Genomic DNA, 27624 nt, shown 5'->3' with positions numbered 1-27624 from the left:
CCTATACTACCTCTCTTCTCTCTCCTCTCCTCTTCTTCAGGTATACTTATATTACTGAATTCCTATCTGTATTACTGTTTTAGTCAGAGGCCAACCAGAAAATGATTCATTATAGGTATCTAAACAGTTACTAGGTGATGGGAGATCCCAGAGCAAAAAATGATGGTGACCAGGAATCACCAGAGTATCACCAGAAAATCACCAAGTATCACCAGAAAGTGTTTCTACCCCAGGGCTAGAGAAATAAAGAATTGTGCCTGGTAGGAACTGGGATCACAGGAGAAGGGGCTGCCCAGAAAGGAGCTAGATTCTGGGCTTATTCCTCCCTTCCTTTCTGCAGTCAAATCACTGTTCGACAAACTACACTGGAAGCCAGTTGGCAAAGAACCTAGGAAATATAGTTTGTAGGAGAAATGCAGAAACTGGATCTGAGGGCAAAAAGGCATAATGGATGAAGTTCAAATGTGTATTAGTCAGGGTTCTACAAAGAAACAGTATAAATGTGAATTAGCTCACACCATTATGGAGGCTGAGAAGTCCAGACCCAGGAAGCCAATGGTATAGTTCTAGTCTAAATCTGAAGGCCCCAAAAGCAGGAGATTGATAGTGTAATTTCCATTTCAAGTCTAAGTCTGAAGGTATGAGAAGACCAATATTTTGAAGAAAGTCAGGCAGAGACAGTGAATTCTTTCTTACTCAGTCTTTTACTCTACTGAACTCTTTAACAGATTAGATGAGGCCCACTGAGCTATTTTAAATCCTAAAAGATGATGCTCTTAAAGTGCTGCACTCAATATAAAAGCAAATTTGGAATACTCAGCAGTGGCCAGAGGATTAGAAAAGGTCAGTTTTCATTCTAATCCCAAAGGAGGGAAATGCCAAAGAATGTTCAAACTACCTCACAATTGCACTCATTTCACATGCTAGCAAGGTAATGCTCAAAATCTTTCAAGCTAGGCTCCAACAGTCCAAGGACTGAGAACTTCCAGATGTACAAGCTGGATTTAGAAAAGGCAGAGGAACTGGAGATCAGTTTGCCAGCATCTGTTGGATCATAGAAAAAGCAAGGGAATTCCAGAAAAAAATCTATTTCTGTTTCATCAGCTATGCTAAAGCCTTTCACTGTGTGGATCACAACAAACCGGAAAATTCTGAAAGAGATGGGAATACCAGACCACCTTACCTGCCTCCTGAGAAACCTGTATGCAGGTCAAGAAGCAACAGTTAGGACCAGACATGGAACAATTTTAATGATTCAAAACTGGGAAAGTAGTACATCAAAGCTGTATATTGTCACCCTGCTTATTTAACTTATATGCAGAGTACATCATGTGAAATGCCAGGCTGGATGAATCCCAAGCTGGAATCAAGATTGCCAGGAGAAATATCAATAATCTCAGATATGCAGGCGACACCACCCTTCTGGCAGAAAGCAAAGAGGAACTAAAGAGCCTCTTGAAGGTGAAAGAGAAGAGTGAAAAATCAGCTTAAAATTCAGCATTTAAAAAACAAAGATCACGGCATCCAGTCCCATCACCTCATGGCGAATAGATGGGGGGAAAATGGAAACAGTGACAAATCTTATTTTCTTGGGCTCCAAAATCACTGTGGACAGTGACTGTAGCCATGAAATTAAAAGACACTTGCTCCTTGGAAGAAAAGCTGTAACAAACCTATTACAAAGCAGAGACATCACTTTGCCAACAAAAGTTGGTCTAGTCAAAGCTATGGTTTTTCCAGTAGTCATGTACAGTTGTGAGCATTGGACCACAAAGAAGGCTGGAGGCCAAAGAATTGATGCTTTCAAAATGCGGTGTTGCAGAAGACTCTTGAGAGTCTCTTAAATGGCAAGGAGATCAAACCAGTCAATCCTAAAGGAAATCAGTCCTGAATATTCATAGGACTGATGCTGAAGTTAAAGCTCCAATACATTGGCCACCTGATGCAAAGAGCCGACTCATTGGTAAAGACCCTGATTCTGGGAAGGATTGAGGGCAGGAGGAGAAGGGGGCAGCAGAGGATAAGATGGTTGGATGGCATCATTGACTCAATGGACATGAGTTTGAGCAAACTCCAGGAGATAATAAAGGCAGTGGAGGCTTGGCTTGCTGCAGTCCATGGGGTCACAAGGAGTCAGATACGACTGAACGACTGAACAGCAACACTGACATTTCAGAGGGCAGTCTGCTTTACTCTGTCTACTTATTCAGTGTTACTCTTATCCAGAAACATCACCACAGATGCACCAGGAATAATGTTTAAACAAATATCTGGGCCCTCTGTGGCCTAGCCAAGTTGAAACATAAAATTAACCATCACATTATGTAATTTTAAGCTAGGTACTTAAATCTCTTACTTGTTCTATCATTTTTTACTTCCTACATTGTAAGGTTTCTCCTTTATCCTTTGTGCATTTTTTATTTCTCCTCCACCTAGTATCAGCTTTGTACTTCTTTCATTGTTGTTAGCATTTTATTCTTCCCTGCAATCAAGTCTTTTTTTTTAATTGTGCAGAGTTTAATTTTAAAAATTGAAAACCTGTAAATGGTTTCTGTTCTTATGACCGTGTAAATAGCATTCAAATCTTAGAATTACTAATCCATGTTTGCAACACTTGTACCTCTTGAATGAGGACATCCTAAGTGTCAAGGTGAAATGGATTCTTTTTCACTATATACCATCAGTGCTTTAAAACATGCCATATTTTGGTTGGTTCATTCAGACTAAGACCATCTTGTGGATATTTTTCTTTTTTTGGCCTCCAAGCTTTTTTAATAAGAGATTTTTCTATTATCTTGGTCTGTTTCAGTGTCTAAGGTCTCAATTGTGCCAGTGAATGGATTATCTGGAGATGTCCCCACTCCCTATTTTCATAGAAGAATAGTGTATTACACCTCCAAGTGGCCCCCAGCTTCACTACTGTCATCAATAGGGCTTCAAAAAGGAATCTCTTTATGATGTTTATTTCATGTCAGTGGTATAAACACCTTGCTTTCAGGTTGAATTTAGCAGATTTTGTTAGTAACCTTTAAGAAGTTACGGTTGAGCTTTCGCTTCATGTAAACCAGGACTAAAAACACCTCATGGGGCCACTACAAGTAAGGAACAAAAAAGGAACTATACATGTTTTATTGACTATGTCAAAGCCTTTGACTGTGTGGATCACAATAAACTGTGGAAAATTCTGAAAGAGATGGGAATACCAGACCACCTGACTGGCCTCTTGAGAAACTTATATGCAGGTCAGGAAGGAACAGTTAGAACTGGACATGGAACAACAGACTGGTTCCAAATGGGAAAAGGAGTATGTCAAGGCTGTATATTGTCACCCTGCTTATTTAACTTCTATGCAGAGTACATCATGAGAAACGCTGGGCTGGAAGAAACACAAGCTGGAATCAAGATTGCCAGGAGAAATATCAATAACCTCAGATATGCAGATGACACCACCCTTATGGCAGAAAGTGAAGAGGAACTAAAAAGCCTGTTGATGAAAATGAAAGAGGAGAGTGAAAAAGTTGACTTAAAGCTCAACATTCAGAAAACTAAGATCATGGCATCTGGTCCCATCACTTCATGGCAAATAGATGGGGAAACAGTGGAAACAGTGTCAGACTTTATTTTCTGGGGCTCCAAAATCACTGCAGATGGTGATTGCAGCTATGAAATTAAAAGACGCTTACTCCTTGGAAGGAAAGTTATGACCAACCTAGATAGCATATTCAAAAGCAGAGACATTACTTTGCCAACAAAGGTCCGTCTAGTCAAGGCTATGGTTTTTCCAGTGGTCACGTATGGATGTGAGAGTTGGACTGTGAAGAAGGCTGAGTGCCGAAGAATTGATGCTTTTGAACTGTGGTGTTAGAGAAGACTCTTGAGAGTCCCTTGGCCTGCAAGGAGATCCAACCAGTCCATTCTGAAGGAGATCAGTCCTGGGTGTTCATTGTAAGGTGATGCTGAAGCTGAAACTCCAGTACTTTGGCCACCTCATGTGAAGAGTTGACTCATTGGAAAAGACTCTGATGCTGGGAGGGATTGAGGGCAGAAGGAGAAGGGGACGACAGAGGATGAGATGGCTGGATGGCATCATTGACTCGATGGACATGAGTCTGAGTGAACTCTGGCAGTTGGTGATGGACAGGGAGGCCTGGCGTGCTGCGATTCAGGGGGTCGCAAAGAGTCAGACACGACTGAGTGACTGGACTGAACTGAACTGAACTGAACATGTTTAATTAAATCTATGAAATATATCATTTTAGTTTGTTAAAATGTGAAAAATAGCAGTTAACTTCTACATGCCAGTTTCTGGAAAACTGTTTATCTTAAAATCAACAAGACATGCGTGTAAAAGCATTAACATTAATACCCCATGGTGTCCCGACTATAATTGGGATAGTCATTCTCAAGCCAGGTTGCACTTCAAAAACACCTTAGAACACCTGCCTAGTTCCTGTCCAAATATTCAGAAACTCCAGTGACTGGGGAGAAGAGGTCCAAGCACAGTACTTAGGAAACTCTCCAGATGATCCTGTAACTGGAAACTGCTTAAAGATATGCAAGCCTTTATGTTGGAACTTGAAAAGGAAAATCAAGATATGAAGGCAGTTCTATAACTTTATTCAACAATCACAGTTAATTCTTTTCCACATTAACTGTGTGGATTTTTAAAAGTGATGACAGACAGGTATGTAGGTAACCAACATATAAAGCTTGTTTGGTCGGTCTTCATCCTCGTTACTTTTTCTGGACGACCACATATGGTTACAGTATGGGACATTCCTTATTCCTTTGGCCCAGTAGAGCCTGGTATCAATGTGTACATCTGGAGTTCCTATCTCCTTCGTGGCAAATTTCTGGATTTCTTTACGTGCCCAAGGGGTCTGCTTCTTGAAGCCCACTCCATGGATGCACTTGTGAATTTTGGTTGTATATTTTCTAGTCACCACCTTGTTGATGGAGGACCAGCTTCTTCTTTTCACCAACCTCCTTTTCAGGAGCCGTCTTGCTGGGCCCTGGTTGGGCCCAGCGATTTTCCATCTTATGGGTATATTTTTTTAATTTTTCTTGATTTTCTAACTGCTCTTTGTTTCCTTGCACTCTTTTAATGTTCTTAGATCATGCTATCTATGAAGTCATCTTCTTTTCCTCCTAGAGTTGACTCATTTCTTCTCTTCTCCTGCCCCAGTTTATTACACTGATGATGATAGTCCTGCTTCTTAGCTTTCATCCTGAAGATTTCCCTCGCTGCTGTCCTGATTTGATCCCATGTTTCATGGTAACATGACTTCCTGGAAAGATAGGGAGTGTTTAAGATCATGGGCTCTAGAGTCAGACAGACTGCCCAGGCTTAGATCTTAGTTCTACAACTTACCAATAACATAGGTAACTTATTTGGCTCCTTTATAACTCAATCTCCTATTCTATAAGGTAGTAATAGTATATTCTTCATAGGATTGTTGTGTGGTTAAACGGAATAATACATGAACAAGACTCAGCACAGTGCCTGGCATAAAATAAGCACTTAGTAAATGTTAGCTATTATTAATTATCTGCTTTATTTATTTCTCTTCTCCATCTTTTGCTAGAGTACATCCACAGTTGACTTCCTAATCATGAGTGAATACAAATATTCTGAGGTTTTGCGAATCTGAAATATCTTTATTCTGCTCTCGCACTTAATTGACAGTTTTGACAAGTTTAGAATTCTAGGTTGTGATGACTCATTGCCTACATAACCCCAGATTTTAACACTGTTGGAACTATCATATCTACTTTCTATAGTATTTCTGACTCATATTTCCACTTTTACCTTATTTTATTCTTTTGAAATGATTCACTAAGTTCAACTCACACTCAAAGCAAGGGGAACTAGGCCCCACTCTTGGAGAACCTAAGAGAACGTGTGAACATATTTTAAGCCAACATGGTCTGCCCTCTGGTACCAAATTATTTACGTTCATCTGACATGCAAAATATCCTCAGCTCATAATAAGCATCCTCAAAGTCCCAGACCTTTATAACATCAGCTCAGTGTCCAGGATGCTTCATCTAAATTAGGTCCAAGTATGAATGAGTCTCCTCAGGTGCAATTTTTTTTTTAACCTAAAAAAAATTTTTTTGACCCTGCTGCAGTGCATGTGGGATCTTAGTTCCCAGACCAGGGATCAAACCCACACTCCCTGCACTGGAAGGGCCAAGTCTTAACCACTGGACCACCAGGGAAGTTCCCTCAGGGGCATTTTCTTAAGCATAGGTCCTTGAGTACACTTCCTCTCAATCCAAATACTGCAACTTAAAGGTACAACCAACACAGGCATAGACTAATCAGAATAGACACTGCTTTTCAAAAAGAAGGAAGTGAAGAGGTACTCAAAGGTCACTGATCCATAGCAAATCTGAAATTCAGCTGGACACAGGTTGACTCTTCCTTCATTTGGGATGCAAAGCCTGAGAATCATTTCCCATAGTTCCAGCTCTACCCTCTGGGCTGTTGAGTTCATCCTTGGAGTCATTTTTCCTTTTTTGTGTAGGATAGCCTATATGTGCAGCTGCATAGTTGTCTCAGTCTACTTAATAACTGTAGTAATTTGTGGCTGCAAAGCACTCATTCCTGTACTGTCTCCATGCTTTTAAGCAAGCTCTTCTCTATGCTGGGCTTCTGCTAAGACTCATGAGTAACAACATTCTTCTCGACTACCAGTTATATAGTAACATACAGTTTACTTTGCTTTATGAAAGTATGCTTATATTGCAGAATATTTGGATTGACTGTGTGGATCACAATAAACTGTGGAAAATTCTGAAAGAGATGGGAATACCAGGCCACCTGACCTGCCTCTTGAGAAACCTGTATGCAGGTCAGGAAGCAACAGTTAGAACTGGACATGGAACAACAGACTGGTTCCAAATAGGAAAAGGAGTACGTCAAAGCTGTATATTGTCACCCTGCTTATTTAACTTATATGCAGAGTACATTATGAGAAACGCTGGGCTGGAAGAAACACAAGTTGGAATCGAGATTTCCAGGAGAAATATCAATAACCTCAGATATGCAGATGACACCACCCTTATGGCAGAAAGTGAAGAGGAACTCAAAAGCCTGTTGATGAAAGTGAAAGTGGAGAGTGGAAAAAGTTGGCTTAAAGCTCAGCATTCAGAAAACAAAGATCATGGCATCCAGTCCCATCACTTCATGGCAAATAGATGGGGAAACAGTGTCAGACTTTGTTTTTTTGGCTCCAAAATCACTGCAGATGGTGACTGCAGCCATGAAATTAAAAGACGCTTACTCCTTGGAAGGAAAGTTATGACCAACCTAGATAGCATATTCAAAAGCAGAGACATTCCCTTGCCAACAAAGGTCCATCTAGTCAAGGCTATGGTTTTTCCAGTGGTCATGTATGGATGTGAGAGTTGGACTGTGAAGAAGGCTGAGCGCCGAAGAATTGATGCTTTTGAACTGTGGTGTTGGAGAAGACTCTTGAGAGTCCCTTGGCCTGCAAGGAGATCCAACCAGTCCATCCTAAAGGAGATCAGTCCTGGGTGTTTATTGGAAGAACTGATGCTAAAGCTGAAACTCCAGTACTTTGGCCACCTCATGAGAAGAGTTGACTCATTGGAAAAGACTCTGATGCTGGGAGGGATTGGGGGCAGGAGGAGAAGGGGACGACAGAGGATGAGATGGCTGGATGGCATCATTGACTCGATGGACATGAGTCTGAGTGAACTCTGGCAGTTGGTGATGGACAGGGAGGCCTGGCGTGCTGCAATTCAGGGGGTCGCAAAGAGTCAGACACGACTGAGTGACTGAACTGAACTGAACTGAATACTCTAATTCCTTTAGGAGACTTTCCTGGCATCTTTTCTCAAATGTCATCTGTTCAATTCTGTTCTTAATAATTTTGTCTTTGATAAGGGCTGTATCATTAATGTAATCTGTACTAATAAAATATGAAACTATATTTCAGTGGTATTCACTAAAATGCAAGTAGTATCAGTCAGAAGTGCATTCAGCTACAAGGAAACAGAAAGCCTGCCACCAGTGACTTAAACAAAGAGAGAGATGTTCTTGGCACGCTTGGGTTTGTCTGCTTTTCTCTATTTTTCTCATCTCCCAGCCCCATCAGCAGTGAGAATCTGATTAGTCTGTAAGTCTCTAGCAGGTATGAACATAGACTATCTCACTGGATAACCTTTGTGCTGTGCTGTGACTAGGATAAGAGGGTTAGTTCTGACAGAAGCATCTGGTTTGTGGGGCCATAGAACAGTGTCTGTGCACCTCTTTTGAAAGGGGCAGGATAAATTTCAAGCACTCAGGGGCTTTACTGCTCCTTGAAGGCAGATGTATTTTTGGTCATCTTCATCCATTTACCAAACTAACATAAACTTTATGGTAAAGAAATTGGGGTTTGTGTGTCCTTTGTAAATTGGAATTCTTGTCCTAGTTTTGAGTATTTTACCAATAATTTGTGGGTTTCCTAAAAATATAGGAGTTGGACCTTAGAATCTCAGCACTTTGTGGTTCTGATGGGCGTGGGAGTGGGAGGGTTAGATCATACTCTGAGAAACTCTGCCTTAGAAAGTTTTATCCCTTTAGATTTTCAAAGCATTGTATGCAACCTGGTTAGCAAAGCTCTGGAAAGTAAGTTTATAAGTATAAATTTAGTGCTTTTTTTGAGATCTGAATCTTAGTCTCCACCTTTTCTTTACCTTTCAATGTTTTTCACTTCAGATCTTTACTTCCTTTGCATTATTCCATTAGGCATTTGACCAAACTTACCAAATAAACTTTTCCTCAAATTGAATATGAACATTTGGAAGAGCACTGACAAGTTCAGTATCCAAATATTTTATGATCTCTGGTAGGAGTTGGTTCTCTCTGTGGAAGATAAATAAATAAATTAATGTCTTTTTTTGGTTCCAAGTGAAAATATCTTCTTTATTGATCGGCAAATAAATGTGCAATGAAACATGCTAGACACTACAGGGAGGAACAAGATTCCATTTGTGCCATCAAAAAAAAAAGAGATAAACTATTTTTACTTGATTAGTGAGGATAAGATGTGCTTTAAGAATAAAAGGGAAGACAGACATAAGATCAGATAAAAGGTAAACAATAAGATATTTTTTCCCCTAGGGCAACAAGGGCAACAATTAGATATACCATAGTCTGTAAGTTTTGTACTAAAAACGTTGCTGCTAATAAGATTATATGAGTTATCTTTAAATTTTTTGCTTTGTGTAGTCTGTTATTCCTTTGTTCTTCAAAGCTGAAGACATTTCTTCTCTCTGCTTTTAACATGAAATTAAGAGATATTTCCCCTCTATATTTCCTTCTTGCCATGTTAAAGCTGAGCTTTAAAAAAAGTCTTTTGTGTATTAATTCTTTTCTTTCCATCCTTTGTACAAAACCAAAGAGACTGGGAATAATGTTTACTGTTGTTAACCCAAGCCCAGTGAACTTAAATCATCATAGAAGGACGAGACTTTGAGTTCCATTTGTAGCCCTTGGGCAAAATTCTGTGGAAATCATCCATACATAGTGGAGACCCTGCCTCTGTAAGGAACTGTCTGATTGGACCTCAGATATTGCTTTTTCTAGAAACCTAGGAGTTTAGGGGATGGGAGGATTGGTGGATAGAGATTGAGTCTTTGCAGGATACTCTGTCTTGGTTTACTTGAAGCCAGATGAGCTGAAGGAAGTTCTATTAATATCTTGGAAGGGCTTGGATCAGCAGGACTTGGCCCTCAGTGGTTCTGGAATTAATGAAAAATATACCCATGAGAACCCATGTGAAGGGTGCCTCCAGAAGTCTAAAAGGGACTCGTTCTTTTATTATTATTATTATTAAGTAAACAGTTTTGGGGGATATTTACTTTACCCTTGTGTGTCAAGTACTTGTTTACACAAATAATGTTGTGATGACCTCCTTGCTAGGTCTCTCTCTCCCCTTCTGGACTATGAATTCCTCATTGACAGGGCTCATCTTTTTATCATTACAGTCAGTCAGTCATTCAGTCAGTCAGTTCAGTCGCTCAGTAGTGTCCGACTCTTTGCACCCCCATGAGCCTCAGCATGCCAGGCCTCTCTGTCCATCACCAACTCCCGGAGTCCACCCAAACCCATGTCCATTGACGCGGTAATGCCATCCAACCATCTCATCCTCTGTCGTCCCCTTCTCCTCCTGCCCTCAATCTTTCCCAGCATCAGAGTCTTTTCAGATGAGTCAGTTCTTCACATCAGGTGGCCAAAGTATTGGAGTTTCAGCTTCAACATCAGTTCTTCCAATAAACACCCAGGACTGATCTCCTTTAGGATGGACTGGTTGGATCTCCATGCAGTCCAAGGGACTCTCAAGAGTCTTCTGCAACAGCACAGTTCAAAAGCATCAATTCTTCAGCGCTCAGCTTTATTTATAGTCCAACTCTCACATCCATACATGAGCACTGGAAAAACCATAGCCTTGATTAGACAGACCTTTGTTGGCAAAGGAATGTCTCTTCTTTTTAATATGCTGTCTAGGTTGGTCATAACTTTCCTTCCAAGGAGTAAGCGTTTTTTAATTTCATGGCGGCAATCACCATCTGCAGTGATTTGGAGCCCAGAAAAATAAAGTCAGCCACTGTTTCCACTGTTTCCCCATCTATTTGCCATGAAGTGATGGGACCAGATGCCTTGATTTTAGTTTTCTTAATGTTGAGCTTTAAGCCAACTCTTTCACTCTCCTCTTTCACTTTCATCAAGAGGCTCTTTAGTTCTTCTTCACTTTCTGCCATAAGCGTGGTGTCATCTGCTTATCTGAGGTTATTGATATTTCTCCTGGCAATCTTGATTCCAGCTTGTGCTTCTTCGAGCCCACATTTCTCATGATGTACTCTGAATATAAGTTAAATAAGCAGGGTGACAATATACACTCCTTTTCCTATTGTACTCCTTTTCCTATTTGGAACCAGTCTGTTGTTCCATGGCCAGTTCTAACTGTTGCTTCCTGACCTGCATACAGGTTTCTCAGGAGGCAGGTCAAATGGTCTGCTATTCTCATCTCTTTCAGAATTTTCCACAGTTTTTGAGATCCACACAGTCAAAGGCTTTGGCATAGTCAATAAAGCAGAAATAGATGTTTTTCTGGAATTCTCTTGCTTTTTTGATGATCCAGTGGATGTTGGCAATTTGATCTCTGGTTCCTCTGCCTTTTCTAAAACCAGCTTGAATATCTGGAAGTTCACGGTTCACATATTGCTGAAGCCTGGCTTGGAGAATTATGAGCATTACTTTACTAGCATGTGAGTTCCGGGCAATTGTGTGGTAGTTTGAGCATTCTTTGGCATTGCCTTTCTTTGGGATTAGAATGAAAAGTGACCTTTTCCAGTCCTGTGGCCACTGCTGAGATTGAGAAATTTGTTGGCATATTGTGGTCAGCACTTTCACAGCGTCATCTTTCAGGATTTGAAATGGCTCAACTGGAATTCCATCACCTCCACTAGCTTTGTTTGTAGTGATGCTTCCTAAGGCCCACTTGACTTCACATTCCAGGATGTCTGGCTCTAGGTGAGTGATCACACCATTGTGATTATCTGGGTTGTGAAGATCTTTTTTGTACAGTTCTTCTGTGTATTCTTGCCACCTCTTCTTAATATCTTCTGCTTCTGTTAGGTCCATACTATTTCTGTCTTTATTGCCCATCATTACATGAAATGTTCCCTTGGTAGCTCTAATCTTTCCCATTCTATTGTTTTCCTCTATTTCTTTGCATTGATCACTGAGGAAGGTTTTCTTATCTCTCCTTGCTATTCTTTGGAACTCTGCATTCAGATGTTTATATCTTTCCCTTTCTCCTTTGCTTTTTGCTTCTCTTCTTTTCACAGCTATTTGTAAGTCCTCCTCAGACAGCCATTTTGCTTTTTTGCATTTCTTTTTTTTGGGGATGGTCTTGATTCCTGTCTACTGTACAATGTCACGAACCTCCATCCATAGTTCATCAGGAACTCTATCAGATCTAAGCCCTTAAATCTATTTCTCACTTCCACTGTATAATCATAAGGGATTTAATTTAGGTCATACCTGAATGTTCTAGAGGTTTTCTCCACTTTGTTCAATTTCAGTCTGTATTTGGCAATAAGGAGTTCATGATCCAAAGCACAGTCAGCTCCCATTCTTGTTTTTGCTGACTGTATAGAGCTTCTCCATCTTTGGCTGCAAAGAATATAATCAATCTGATTTTGGTGTCAACCTGACAGAATGTGGTCCACTGGAGAAGGGAATGGCAAACCACTTCAGTATTCTTGCCTTGAGAACCCCATGAACAGTATGAAAAGGCAAAAAGATAGGACACTGAAAGATGAACTCCCCAGGTCGGTAGGTGTCCAATATGCTACTGGAGATCAGTGGAGAAATAACTCCAGAAAGAATGAAGGGATGGAGCCAAAGTGAAAACAACACCCAGTTGTGAATGGGACTGGTGATGGAAGCAGGGTTCAATTCTGTAAAGAGCAATATTGCATAGGAACCTGGAATGTTAGGTCCATGAATCAAGGCAAATTGGAAGTGGTCAAACAGGAGATGACAAGAGTGAACATTGACATTCTAGGAATCAGTGAACTAAGATGGACTGGAATGGGTGAATTTAACTCAGATGACCATTATATCTACTACTGTGGGCAGGAATCCCTTAGAAGAAATGGAGTAGCCATCATGGCTAACAAAAGAGCCTGAAATGCAGTACTTGCATGCAATCTCAAAAATGACAGAATGATCTCTGTTCGTTTCCAAGGCAAACCATTCAATATCATGGTAACCCAAGTCTATGCCCCAACCAGTAACGCTGAAGAAGCTGAAGTTAAACGGTTCTATGAAGACCTACAAGACCTTTTAAAACTAACACCCAAAAAAGATGTCCTTTTCATTATAGGGGACTGGAATGCAAAAGTAGGAAGTCAAGAAACACCTGGAGTAACAGGCAAATTTGGCCTTGGAGTACAGAATGAAGCAGGGCAAAGGCTAATAGTGTTCTGCCAAGAGAACACACTGGTCATAGCAAATACCCTCTTCCAATAACACAAGAGAAAACTCTACACATGGACATCATTACAGTAGCTCCAGTTATGTATTCAGTAGATACTGAACGAATGCATTGTGATTCTGGAGTTCTGATGAACTGAGAACACCGGCTACCAAGTTTTACAGAACTACTGCATTGATTCAGTTCATGTTTAACAGAAGCCATCGTGATGGAAATATATGTGTACATGTTTATACCATATACAGAGAGAGTTGATATATGTAGACATACAAAATGCATAAGGATATATATGTGTGTGTATGCATTTTCTTTACAGAAATCTATGTAATAAACTTTGGATGAATTCCTAGAATTTTGTGATCAAATGAATTGGCTGAAAACTTTGATCTCTTATGATGTTACTTGCAGCCCAATACTACCTAGTAATCACCATAAAGGCAGCATAGTGTAGTGGTTAAGAGGGTGGCCTCTGGAACCAGGCTGCCAGAGTTCCAGAATCCTGCCTTCCCTTCTGACCAGGAGCATACCTTTGGGCAAACTCCTTAATCTCTCTGTTCTTCAGCTGTAAAAGCAGATGCAATATAGTACCTACTTCACAGAGCTCTTAAAAGAATCAAGTGAGGTGACACAGGTAAAATGCTGAGTTGTGCCTACAACTTGACTAGGTTTGAGTTAATAAATGTTAGCTTTTATTGGTACTAATGTAAAAAACAAAGTCAGAGTTAGCTCATTTGAAAGTTTCATATTGGCGTGTGTTGAAAGCAAAGAACAGCTGCAGTACATAAAACAGCATATGAGAGTCAAACTTATTTGGGAGAAGGAGGTCAGATTCACTAACAGTACTAAAAGTACAAATCTAGGAGAAATGGTCAGAGGAAGAGAGGATACTAGAAGTAACAAATTAACTTTGATTGAATTCCTCCCAGGAATTATTTACAAATTGAATGACTAATTTGCAATATTTACTGTTGCAAAAACTGTTGCAAAGACTGTTCTATGCATTTTATTTTTTTTTTTCAAGCAAACATAACAGTCCTGTGAAATAGGCATCATCATTATAGACGAATAAACTAAAGCTTAGAAAGGTTAAGAAATTTGCCAAGTATCACACATCACTGCGACAGAGCCAAGATTTGAACCTACACTTGTTGGGTTTAGCTTTCTCCACTCATCTTTATAAACATATTTGGAGGAAGTGAAATAAATTAGTCACCCCTAGAGGAATCAACTATAGGACTGTGAAATCTCAAGGTGGAAAAAACTCAATTTCAAAACCCTGTTTTGTTCACCTTTGTATTTCTCCTGGTGTACAGCAGAGATGTTCAGTGTTTGCAAAATGGATAAGTTATGAACGAATGAACAAAGCATGAATTCCTTACTCCTATGATTAGATTGTCTTGTTTGGCTGAGGATCTCAGGGCAATCTGGCTGACATGAAAGGCATTTTGTATGTGCCTCTTCTTCTAAATGTCATAAGCAAGTGAAAGAGGTTATTTAATATAACAGTTGTCTTAAATGACTTGTAAGCCAGTAAAAAAAAAAAAAAAACCCACAGACTTCATGAATGTAACCACAAGGAGTCATATAGAGTTTAAACCCTTCCTCCTCCACCCCTCCCCAAGTTGTTGTGATCCTAGCGCCTCTCTGTGTTGGAATCCTGCAGGCCCACTGCAGACACCTCTTCCAATTCATGGTGGAAGCAGCTCTGTTGGACTACTACCACATGACAATGTGGGTGGGGTTGCAAGTATATTCAAATTCCCTTTTATCTCCTAAACACCTTCATAAGGTTTAAATCTGAGGTTTTTCTTACACTGCAGAGCTGACAAAACAAGACAAAATGGAATAATGGACACAGAATTGGATACACAGAAATAAGGACAAGGTATATGGGAGTAAGTAGAGGAGAGAAGAAAGGGCGAGCAGGCACCCAGAGAGTCTTCAAATGGAAGTTCAAATTCTAGCAAAGATGGAGAGTTGGTCCTTGCTTCTTTTTTATACCAGAACTCCTGGTAGTCATGCACTATCTACTTCCCAGCTGAAGGGTGGGTCAGCTGCTCCTGCATCACGTGGGAAAGCACCGCCCAGCAAACATGCTCATTCTCTTGCCCTGTAATGCTTTCCCTCCGGCTGTTATTGCTAAAAGGACCTGTTTTTCTCATACTAAAACAGGTGGGTGGACCTCTGCTGAACTGTGCTTCCTTGCTTCTTCTCTGTTCATTGACCCACCCATGGGTTTATTCAGACATTCAACAAAAATTTATCGAGGACCTCTTTGTGCCAGGATCTGTCCTAGAGGTAAACCCCGCCCCCCAGGCACTGATAGGCTGGTGGGCAATTCTCCTGATCTGTGCTTGCAGCTACTACATAGGTGAGGTCCCTCTGTAGCTTTCTTTTTCATTGTTATCTGGCAGGGATCTGCCTGCTGCTTTTCTTTCATTATGTACAGGGTGGAATTCAGCACTTTGGGGATATGACTATTACAGTGAAGCGACTCCTGGATGTGTCTATTTGGTGAATTGCAAGCATTTTTTTCAGAAGCTATTTTACTTTTGAGCAAGTTTTTTTTTTTTTTTTAATCCTATAAATTCATTCTGACTCAGGCCAATGTCTCGGGGAGGGCTGGAGCCAGAGCGGGGCCTACTTAACTCTGCCCCCGTACTCCCTGGTGTTGGGCTAGATATTTTAAACAAGGCAAAACAAACCAGAAGGAGCTCATCAAAAGTCCTAAGGGAATGAAAAACATTCTGTGGCTTTTTTGTGGAAGCATTTGGTCAAGGGACACAATTGTTGGATGAGTCCCCATGCTGGAGGGCTCTTTATTCTGCTTAAAGGGCAGGCACCCTGGACCTTGAAAGTTGCGACTCAGAGCAAGCTCTGCAAACAGCCTTGCCCAGCCCATCCATTTTCCTGTTTCAGCCCAGAGAGCCATAGTGCCTGCCCAGCCTTGCTCAGCTAGTGAATAGGGTACAGCTGGGATGAGAATCATCACAGTCTGTTCTCAGTCCAGCGTCTTTTTCTGCCAGTCCATTTGCCTGACTTAGCCCTTCTTGGACTTTTATTGTGTTTTGCCATAGAAATCAAATACTAGGTAGGTTTCTCAGGTAGCTGGAGCTGGGGGAAGGAGCTGTGTCAGCAGGTTGGGTGAGAGGCAGGGGGACCTGGAAGAAGATGCTAAAAGATCAGGAGCGTGGATGGGGGCCTGTACTCTGCCTCTTTCCATTTTGCTCCAGGCTGATCTCAATGAGGATGTCTGGGCAGCCTGCTCCTGAGTGCAGGTGGAGTTTCATGCATTGGTGATGGCCTAGGGTAGGTTCCTGGCAGTCTGTGGGAAATAAGTGTGTGTGTGTGTGTGTGTATCTGAGAGAAGAGAAGAGGATCACAGTGCAAGGATGTAATATTTATTCTGGTTGCCTGTTCAAGTCATTTTCAAATGTTTCAAAAAATTTTTTTAATTTAATTTTATTTTTTAACTTTACAATATTGTATTGGTTTTGCCATATATCAAAATGAATCTGCCACAGGTATACATGTGTTCCCCATCCTGAACCCTCCTCCCTCCTCCCTCCCCATAGCATCCCTCTGAGTTGTCCCATTCCACCAGCCCCAAGCACCCAGTATCGCTCATGGAACCTGGACTGGCGACTCATTTCATATATGATATTATACATATTTCAATACCATTCTCCCAAATCATCCCACCCTCTCTCTCTACCACAGAGTCCAAAAGACTGTTCTATACATCAGCGTCTCTTTTGCTGTCTCGTATACAGGGTTATTGTTACCATCTTTCTAAATTCTATATATATGCGTTAGTATACTGTATTGGTGTTTTTCCTTCTGGCTTACTTCACTCTGTATAATAGGCTCCAGTTTCATCCACCTCATTAGAACTGATTCAAATGTATTCTTTTTAATGGCTGAGTAATACTCCATTGTGTATATATACCATAGCTTTCTTATCCATTCATCTGCTGATGGACATCTAGGTTGCTTCCATGTCCTGGCTATTATAAACAGTGCTGCGATGAACATTGGGGTACACGTGTCTCTTTCAATTCTGGTTTCCTCAGTGTGTATGCCCAGCAGTGGGATTACTGGATCATAAGGCAGTTCCATTTCACCTTTTAAGCATTTTTCTTTAAATAAGTTCTAAATACTAATAATAGTAAATAACAGTTGAAATTGATGTTCATTTCTACTAAAAATTTCTTCTAAATATATATATTTTTTAATTTTAGAAGTTGAATTTGGTGTCCTCTGAATCCTAGATGATATAATGAAATATTAAAGATGGTTTGGAATGGGAGATTGGGATTGACATATATACACTACTATGTATAAAATAGATAACTAACAAGAACCTACTCAGTGCTCTATGGTGACCTAAATGGGAGGGAAATTCAAAAAGAAGGGATATATTTATTCATATATTTATGATTCACTTTGCTGGACAGAAGAAACTAACACAACATTGTGAAGTAACTCTACTCCAAAAAAAACTAAAAAAAAAAAAAGACAAAAAACTAATCCACCAGAAATAGTGAAAGTTTTAATTTATTCAGTTCACCTGGAAAAAAAATTATCTATCTTTGAAAATATAGAAAATCTGTGGTTATGTTGAATAATAAATATTATATAATCTGTATTTAATTATTGCTGCTGAGTCACTTCAGTGGTGTCTGACTCTGTGCGACCCCATAGATGGCAGCCTACCAGGATGCCCCGTCCCTGGGATTCTCCAGGCAAGAACACTGGAGTGGGTTGCCATTTCCTTCTCCAATGCATGAAAGTGAAAAGTGAAAGTGAAGTCGCTCAGTCGTGTCTGACCCTCAGTGAGACCATGGACTGCAGCCTTCTGGGCTCCTCCATCCATGGGATTTTCCAGGCAGGAGTACTGGAGTGGGGTGCCATTGCCTTCTCCGATTTAATTATTAGGTTAATAAATAAACTTCACCTGTAAGTTTTAAAAAATGGTTTGGAATGAAACCTTTATTGATGTGATTTTGGATTCATTTCACAGGTCAAACATTCTGGCAGGAGGCATTTGCAATGTACAGTCAAATGAATTATCCCAGCCGATGTGGAATAGAGAGCAAGGCAGGAAGGATGTGGTGAGTACAGAGAGTGTAAGGCTTAGAAGCTGAATTCACTGTCAGCACAACTACCAACCCACTGTGAGGATTTGGGTAAATCAGGGTTCTTTCTATTCTGAAGTTTCATGATACAAGTTCTACATGAATTCTGTACAATCAAAATTCATGCCTGCATGAATAATTCAGAAAAGAGGGTTTCAGATGGAGCTATTCAGACAGACATTGTTCATCTTTCAAGTCAGTGATGGAAAATGATTAGAACTCCAGAATCATATGTCTGAGGTTCAGAAATTTTATTCATTCTTCATGAGGACATTTTGATACTGGATTTAATGTAGTCCAGGTTTAAGTTCCTTGGACAGGTTTAGGTCCTTGGACAGCTAGGAGATCCAACCAGTCCATCCTAAAGGAAATCAGTCCTGAATATTCTTTGGAAAGATTGATGCTGAAGCTGAAACTCCAATACTTTGGCCACCTGATGTAAAGAACTGACTCATTGAAAAAGACCCTGATGCTGGGAAAGATTGTAGGCAGGAGGAGAAGGGGATGATAGATGATGAGATGGTTGGATGGCATCACCAATTCAATGGACATGAATTTGAGTGAACTCTGGGAGCTGGTGATGGACAGGGAGGCCCGGCGTGCTACAATCCATGGGGTCACAAAAAGTCCGACATGACCGAGTGACTGAACTGAACTGAGCTTTTGTTCTTTTATTTTTGTCCTTTTTTAGCTAAAATTTTAGTTATCTTAGTTATGTTTATCTTAGTTATAGTAGAGCTAATGTATGAATAGACAGACATCATTGGAAAATTAATAAGGTTTTTCCATTTCCATTGTAAAGTATAGTCATTGATTCATATAAAATGTGCCTTGATTATAGTGACCAACACATGAAAGAATATCAAGCCTAGGATTCTATTTTGGAATACAGGGTTTGTTACATTGAAAGATTATTATGAAAATTTCAACATTTTCACTCCTGATGGTTAAAAGGAGACATAACTTAATTGAAATAAATTATTGCTCTTGAAAATTTAAGTGTAAATCAGATTCTAATAAATTATTCTGCTAGTTGTCCTTCATTATGCAAAGTATTATAGATGGAAAAATGAATCCTCTTTCTTGAGAAAAAAATTTATTCAAGAGCTCTTTGATTATAAAGAGCCCCTGGAAATTTCACCCAAAATCCTTTGTTCTGTAGATTTGTTCATTTTCTCACTACCTTGTAGACATTTTTCTCATGTTTTAGTTTGATATTCTAGAACTGAGAGTTAGGTTGCTGCCTCCTCAAAATACTTTGAGGAAGTCTTTTCTTGTATGATTGTTCCATGTTCAAAAAACAGATATTTTTAAGATTTCTATTATAAACCCACTGTTATGATGATTGATATGTTAAGCTGTGTTTATCTGTTCTGGAGAGTAAACTGGCAATAAATATCCAGAACCTTAAGCTGCTGCTTATGCCCTTTGGCTCAGTAATTTCATGCCTAGAGTTTTGTCCTGATGCCATAATTAGAAATGAAAGGTGAAATTGGTATACAGAGATGCTTTTATAAAACTATATGTAAGAAAATTGGAAATAAGCAATGCTCAAAAATGGGATGGTAATTGAGCTATGATATACACACACAATGCTGGGAGAAATATCAGTAACCTCAGATATGCAGATGACACCACCCTTATGGCAGAAAGTGAAGAGGAACTAAAAAGCCTCTTGATGAAAGCGAAAGTGGAGAGTGAAAAAGTTGGCTTAAAGCTCTACATTCAGAAAACTAAGATCATGGCATCTGGTCCCATCACTTCATGGCAAATAGATGGGGAAACAGTGGAAACAGTGAGAGATTTTATTTTTGGGGCTCCAAAATCACTGCAGATGGTGATTGCAGCCATGAAATTAAAAGACGCTTACTCCTTGGAAGGAAAGTTATGACCAACCTAGATAGCATATTCAAAAGCAGAGACATTACTTTGCCAACAAAGGTCCATCTAGTCAAGGCTATGATGTGAATTGGACTGTGAAGAAGGCTGAGCGCTGAAGAATTGATGCTTTTGAACTGTGGTGTTGGAGAAGACTCTTGAGAGTCCCTTGGACTGCAAGGAGATCCAATCAGTCCATTCTGAAGGAGATCAGCCCTGGGATTTCTTTGAAGGGAATGATGCTGAAGCTGAAACTCCAATACTTTGGCCACCTCATGCGAAGAGTTGACTCATTGGAAAAGACTCTGATGCTGGGAGGGATTGGGGGCAGGAGGAGAAGGGGACGACAGAGGATGAGATGGCTGGATGGCGTCACTGACTCGATGGACGTGAGTCTGAATGAATTCTGGGAGTTGGTGATGGACAGGGAGGCCTGGTGTGCTGCGATTCATGGGGTCGCAAAGAGTCGGAGACGACTGAGCGACTGAACTGAACTGAACTGAAGTCATATTGCCATAGCATTTTTAGTGCTCTGATGTTAACCAAAAAAGAGCAGCCGTATGTGAAGTTACATGGAAGACATATTCTGAAATTTTATTTTTTCAATCAAATACCTCAAAGTATTTTGAAGTATAATTTACATACAGAGGGTTTTCCCTTTACAGGTACATATCTTGATTCATTTTGACAAATATACATGTCATGTGATAACTACCACAGTCAAGATATATACTACCACCCCCAAAAGCTTCTCTTGCCACTTTGTAATCAAGCCTTTCCCTCTACTCCCCATCCCTGCAAACTATAGTTTTGCATTTTCTAGAAACATCTAAATGGAATCACGCAGGATGTTGCCTTTTGCATCTGCTTCTTTCACCTCTGAGATTCATTCATATTGTGTGCTGTGAATCTGTGTTTTCACTTTTTATTGTGGAGCATCATTACAATGTGTGGACATAATCACAGTTTGTTCATTTACCAGTCCATAGACATTGGGATTGTTTCCAGTTTCCATTATGCATCATTTGTTTACAGGACATAATGTTTTTACTTCTCTTAGGTAAACACTTTCAGAGAAGGATTACTGAGGTATATGATGAGTGTATGCTTAAGAAATTGCCAATCTCTTTTTCAAAGGTACCATCTTGCATTCCTACCAGCAATGAGAATTTTGATTGCCTTGCATCTTCAAAGCCTACTAAAAAAAATCCAGCCATTGTTATAGGTGTGCAGTGGTCACTCATTTTCCTGGTGACTGATGCCAAACTTCTTTTCATGTGCATATAAAGCCATCCATATACCTTCTCTGCTGCTGTGCTGCTGCTGCTAAGTCGCTTCAGTCGTGTCTGACTCTGTATGACCCCGTAGACGGCAGCCCACCAGGCTCCCCCGTCCCTGGGATTCTCCAGGCAAGAACACTGGAGTGGATTGCCGTTTCTTTCCCCAATGCATGAAAGTGAAAAGTGAAAGTGAAGTCGCTCAGTCCTGTCCGACTCTTAGCGACCCCATGGACTGCAACCCACCAGGCTCCTCTGTCCATGGGATTTTCCAGGCAAGAGTACTGGAGTGGGGTGCCATTGCCTTCTCCGATATACCTTCTCTACTGAAATTTAAATCTTTGAAATCTATTTAAATCTTTTAAAATTAGCATTTGCTTATTATTGAGTTTTGAGAATTCTTTATATAAGTTGTATACAATTCCTTTGTCAGATATGTGATTTGAAAATATTTTCACCAGTTTATAGCTTATCTTTTCATTTTCATAATTGTGTCTTTTAAAGAACCTAAGTTTAAAATGTATCAACTTGGCTATTTTAAACTTTATGTTCCATCTTTTGTTAGAGTAAAATTTTAGTTGAGAATAGCTTTAGATTTACATAAAAAATTGCAAAAATAGCACAGAGAGCTCCCATAAACCCCACACCCAACTTTCCCTCTTATCAATATTTATATGACTTATTTGTCACAACCAATGAATATGCCTTATGTTTTTTTGTGGCCCATTTGGGAAGTCTTTGCCTGTCTCAAAGTCACAATGATTTTCTATGGTTTTTATTTAGAAATTTTATAGTTTTAGTGTTTTGGTTTAGGTCTATGATACGTTTTGAGTTAATTTTTGTGTATGACCTGAAGGAATATTGAGGTTCATTTTTTTTTCTGTTAGGAATTCAGTTGTTAAAGCATTTTTTGCTTAATATAACTTTTATCTTAAAAATAAACATATAGCATGTATATAAAAATATATGTACACATATGTATGTACATAGTAATATATATCATTGAAGGATATGCTTGAATAGTGGTTTCATTTCATTTTTTACTTCAGTTATTTTCTATATGTCTCTACAATTAGCATGGGTAAGCAGAAGTTTTGAGTGAGCAGACACAGTATGGGGAAGGGTGATAGTTAAGATAAAAGCAGTAGAAGCAGAGACTGAGAGAAGCTGGCCTCTGAAGGAGGGAAGCAGGCCAAGTCATCGAGAAGGTGATGAAAACTCAGTCACCCGTTTGTTGATTTCTTGACTACCCTGCACAGCCTGCAAGGCCTGCCTCTGCTACGGTTCCTCTTTTGCTCTGTGGTCTAGTCAGTCCAGTGGCTGAAAATCCTGTGACTTCCACTTCGACCATTATTAAAATATTATTCTTTATAATAATAGTAAAGAATAATATTTATTATCATTATTATGAATACCCACTAGTTAACTTGAGTAGCTCTCTGTTCTTGGCAATCTAAAGGAAACTTACCAGCCAACACAGGCACATAGAAAACCAGCTGCTCTTTCTGGGGTGAGGATGAATGACTAAGGAAAAACACGTGTTCCCCCCAAAGAAAGAAACAAACAAACCGAAGGAGTGTGAACTCCAATGTGAAATTAGAGCTTTGTCTTTTATTATCACATTATATATCTTTTTCAATATGTTCCTGAGATCAAGGGATAACATGTTAATATATTAACCACTTATTTTTTTAAATTTATTTTTCATATTGTTCTAGCCCAAAAACCAGAATTCTAGAAACAAGTGAATTCTGCTTGGAGACGGAGACAGAGGGTTGCAAATGTTAATAGAACATTTCTGAACATTGGCCAAGACTTGTGCTTGTGACATTGGTTATAAGAGACAGCAAAAGGGTCTGCATACCTGAGACATAGCATGTCATGGTTAAGATCATGGGCTGGTCTGAGGGCCATCTCTGCGGCTTTCTTAGCTGTGTAACCTTGAGAGCAGGTTCCAAAGCTTCCTAAAGCCTCAGCTCCTCCCTGGGCACACAGGGGCGATTGGGAGGCATCTGTCAGGTAGTGTGCCTGGCACAGAGGAAGTGTCACTCGGTTCCTTGCTCCCTAATCATCCCCAGCACTCATGCCAGGTGCCCAGAGGCCTTATGCGCATGACTGAATTTTCAGACTAATTGTTCGCTTTGCAATGAAAGCTTCCCATTTCACTGAACTCCTTAACCACCCCATCTGTTTAACCATCTCTGTCTCCCTGTGTGGGTTCCCTCCTCATTTTTAAGATGTTTAATTATTAGGTATGGGTGATAGAATGATCAGCACCACCTGAGCATCAGTTATTAGCAATAAATGTGCCTCCTCTGAGTAGCTATGGCATATAAATTATTTCCACATAAAGGTAGTTTTCTGCAGTTCTGATTATACCTAAAATAATGCTGAATTTTACCCAGTGCATATTTACAATTTCACGGTTTTTTGTTTTGAGATCATTCTTCTCAAGTTTATCTAGTTGATCCAGGAACAACTGCAGTGACTTTGGGGATACAATTCTTTTGTTCTGTTTTTTTTTTCTTTTTTTCAATTTTTACCTCCACTGCATTTTTTTAGCATCCCATTGGGAAGTTCTATTTCTTCTATTTTCTGGCTCATGTTTCCTAAATGGCCAGTTAATTGTCTAATAGACGCTGTCTCTGGGAGGTTGTTGCTCTTTGGCAGGCGTTATTGTTGTCATGCCAGGCCTCGCATATTAATTCTTTTGCTGACTTTCCCTCCAGGTTCACAGCAAGAGGCAGCAGGCCAAAGAAGCTACTGAGTTGCAACAGCTAGAAATTCAGTTCAACTCAGATTAGATTAGCACCTGGTAGAGGCAGTGGGCATCGTGGTTAGAGCAGGAGACCTGAAAATGAACCACAAACAAGAAAATGAACTGCATATGAGAAAAAAAAAAATCTGTTTCCAGCCCTATGATCAAACTTTCCTTATTTTTGCTATACCATGGTGTAAGTGTGTAAGATGCTACAGACGCATATTCTTTTGGAGGCTTATTTTAATTTTCACATTGGATCACAGTGCTGGGAATACCATAGGGGATAGTATACACACCCAGTGTAAAGAGAGGAGAGCTATTTAGATCTGATTTTTTTCTTTATACTGTTTTGCATCATAGAAATATCTCATAATTAATTAATCTGAAAATATGTTTAAAGATTGCAACTGGGAGGAAATCTAGTCAAGACTCATTAGAGTGGTCCAAGAGAGGAGAAAGTACAGAGATTAGAGTGGAGGCAGGAAATGGAGAGACGAGGACAGACTTGGAGTTTTTAAAATAATGCTCTTTGTTGTTTAATTCACAGACTATAAACATATCCACTTTTGGTGTATAGTGCTATGAGTTTGGGGCTTCCCAGGTGGCTCAGTGGTAAAGAATTCACCTGCAATGCAGGAGACGTGGGTTTGATCCCTGGATCAGGAAGATTCCCTGGAAAAGGAAATGGCAACCCACTCAAGTATTTTTGCCTGGCAAATCCCTTGGACAGAACAGCTTGGTGATTACAGTCCAGGCGGTCACAATTGAGTCAGACACGATAGTGACTAAACAACCTGAGTTTTAACAAACATATAGAGTCAAGTAAACACCCCCCATCATAATGTAAAATAGTTCTATCACCCTTCCCCCCAGAAATCCCTCATATTGTAGTCCCTCGTCATCCACCTCTAAGCCCTAACAACCATTCATCTTCATACTCACTGGCTTTGCCTTTTCTACAGTATCAGATAAGTGGAACCTTAGTGTAACTTTTTGAGGCTGGTTTCTTTCATTCAGCATAACACCTGTGAGAGATAGCCATGTTATTCATATATCAGTAGTTCTTTCTGTATTTTCCAAGTAGAATTGCATTGTGTAGATACATCAGAGTTTGTTGAATCATTCATCTTCTGAAGAATATTTGTGTTATTACAAATTTTTGTCAATAATGAATAGAATTACTAGACACGGTTATGTACAGGCTTTTATGTGAATATAAGTTTTCGTGTCTCTAGAATAAACATCTCAGTGTAGGATTAATGAGTCATACGACAAATGTATGTCTAGCTTTGTGAGAAACTGCTAAACTGTTCTCCAAAGTAGATGTATCTTTGCATTTCCACTAGCAATCCATGAGCATTGTGGTTGCTCTGCATCCTTTCAAGTATTTGGCACTGTCTTTAAAAAAATCATTTTAGTAGGTGTGCAGTTCTTCATTGTGTGTTTAATCTGCATTTCTCTAAAGCCTAATGATGTTGAGCATCTCTTTATGTACTTAAATATATGATATTCAGGATATGAGACCTTTGTTACATATATGATTTGCAAATATTTTCTCCTAGTCTGTAGCTTGTCTTTTTGTTCTGTGTCCTTGATACAACAAAAGTATTAATTTTGGTGAAGTCCAATTTATTAAAGTCCAGTATTATTATTCAAATAAATCCAATTTTGATAAAGCTTATAATTTCAGACCTAAAATCAGTGCTCTTTGTTGGCATGCATTTGCTATTATATACTAGCATCAGAATGGTTTCAGGCTTGTTTATTGTTGCACAGGTTGTGTACTGCACAACTCTAGAGGGTATGATTTTTATGGACCACAATGCATAGCAACCCCAAGAGCTGTGAAGTGAGCAGATTCCACAGCCATACATTTATCTCGCTGGCTTCTTGTCTACTGCACAGATCGTAGTCATTGCTGTGGTTCCATCATTTATTTGTTGTTATGTGGAATGCTTATTGGAGCTGAATTTAAGAAGCTCCTCTATATGAACCATCTAAAGCTAACTTGTTCACACCAACTCTTCCTGTTCTTGGGGTTTCAGCAACATCATCCTTTCAGGATGGTTTCCTCAGCTGACTCCATCAATTCACATGGAAATTGGAAACTTCTTGCACTTAACCAATTTTCATAGTCTAGACAGCCATCATTTTTAAACTCACATCTAAACAAATGACTAAAAACCTAAACCTAAGATTGGTAGCAACATCTATGACACAACTCTGGATCTGCCTTTTTTTTTTTTTTTTAAATAAAGCAATAGACTATAAAGACAAATACAATTTGCAGGTAGCATTTTGGCTATGAGTAATACATTATTAACTCCAAGTGGCTCTGGCTAAATTGCGAGGTGGCACGTGACTTCCCTCTGATCATGGGAGCTACCATTCAGTGGTTGAGATTTTTATATTCTGAATACTTGACTGGTTATACTTTCTTGCTCCCAGTTAAAGGTGGGATTACAAGCTATAAACTGGTCAACAGTGAATGTTAGAGCAGAACCAGGAAAATTTCAACAGAACAGAATTGTTCTCAGTGTGTTTTGTCATCAGTTTCATCAGTTAATACAGGCTTTAAAATGCTGCACTGTGAGCCAGGGATAGGGAAGGAGAAACAGACATCCTATTTATGAGTTCTTTTTATTCAAAATCAGGCTGATTATGTTTCCCTCTAGGTAAAGTGCAGAATCTGATTGTATCTTGGGAATAAATGTAAGTTAGATGGGGAAATTGTTGAGAAGGATATCTTGGAAGGTGTGGACTTTGAAGGCTGAACGTTTGGGGGGAGTGTTGTGTGTATGGTTAGGTCACTCAGGATGGCTGTCTCTTGCTCTCTGTACAGCCTCTGCTCAACCAGTCCCTGCTTCAGTTACACTGTACTCACATGACTATCCAATCCTCTTAATCATAGGGCTTAGTCGATAACTACCTACAAGCTTGCTTCCTTTCCCAGCCTCTGGTTTCCCTGGTAACTGATGAGCCAACTGGACATCAATTCCCCCTGTAAATGGTAGCCTCTGTCTCCCCTGAATAGCAAAGATGGCTGCTGAGTCTTGCCCACTGTCTGCTGTACACGGTGGCATGTTGCTCCAGTGCTTTGCTTCAGACTTATACGATTCCCTGTCCACTAAACCGCTGGTGTCTCTCTCTGTTGCTGTCTCCAGGCTCTTCCTTCTCTTTGTGTCTGGGCAGGGTCCAGGCTTGCAGGACTGCGGGGTGTAGCCCAACAGTGTGTAATACTGCAGATAGGTAAAAAGATCATGTAAGAAGGTATCACTGTTCGGAGGGTCCAAAGAAATGACTAGAAGAATAAGGGAAGGAAATAATTTATTTGAGGGACACTTGATCCTCCTCTAAGAAGTGATGGAATTTAAAAAAATAATTAAAAAGGTAGAGCCAACAGATGTTCTTTTGTAAGTAAGCCCTTGGAGAAGGGAATGGCTACTCACTCTGGTATTCTTGCCTGGGAAATCCCATGGACAGAGGAATCTGGTGGGCTACAGTTCATGGGGTTGCAAAGAGTGAGACACGACTGAGTGACTAACCCTTTC

General features: G+C 39.9%; 1 long non-coding RNA gene across 2 annotated transcripts in view; it reads left to right on the top strand.

The window, feature by feature from the left end:
* The window catches only part of LOC133246043 (uncharacterized), a 551852-nt gene that overhangs the window by 176046 nt on the left and 348182 nt on the right, over positions 1–27624 (top strand). For both annotated transcript variants that reach the window (XR_009735878.1, XR_009735879.1), the window contains exon 3: positions 18043–18133. This is a non-coding gene — a long non-coding RNA (uncharacterized LOC133246043). The remainder of the gene's footprint in view (positions 1–18042; positions 18134–27624) is intronic.

This window comes from Bos javanicus, chromosome 4 (genome assembly GCF_032452875.1).
Source record: "Bos javanicus breed banteng chromosome 4, ARS-OSU_banteng_1.0, whole genome shotgun sequence".
NCBI classification, from domain to species: Eukaryota; Metazoa; Chordata; class Mammalia; order Artiodactyla; family Bovidae; genus Bos; species Bos javanicus.
This window is presented reverse-complemented; position numbering and strand designations above follow the sequence as displayed.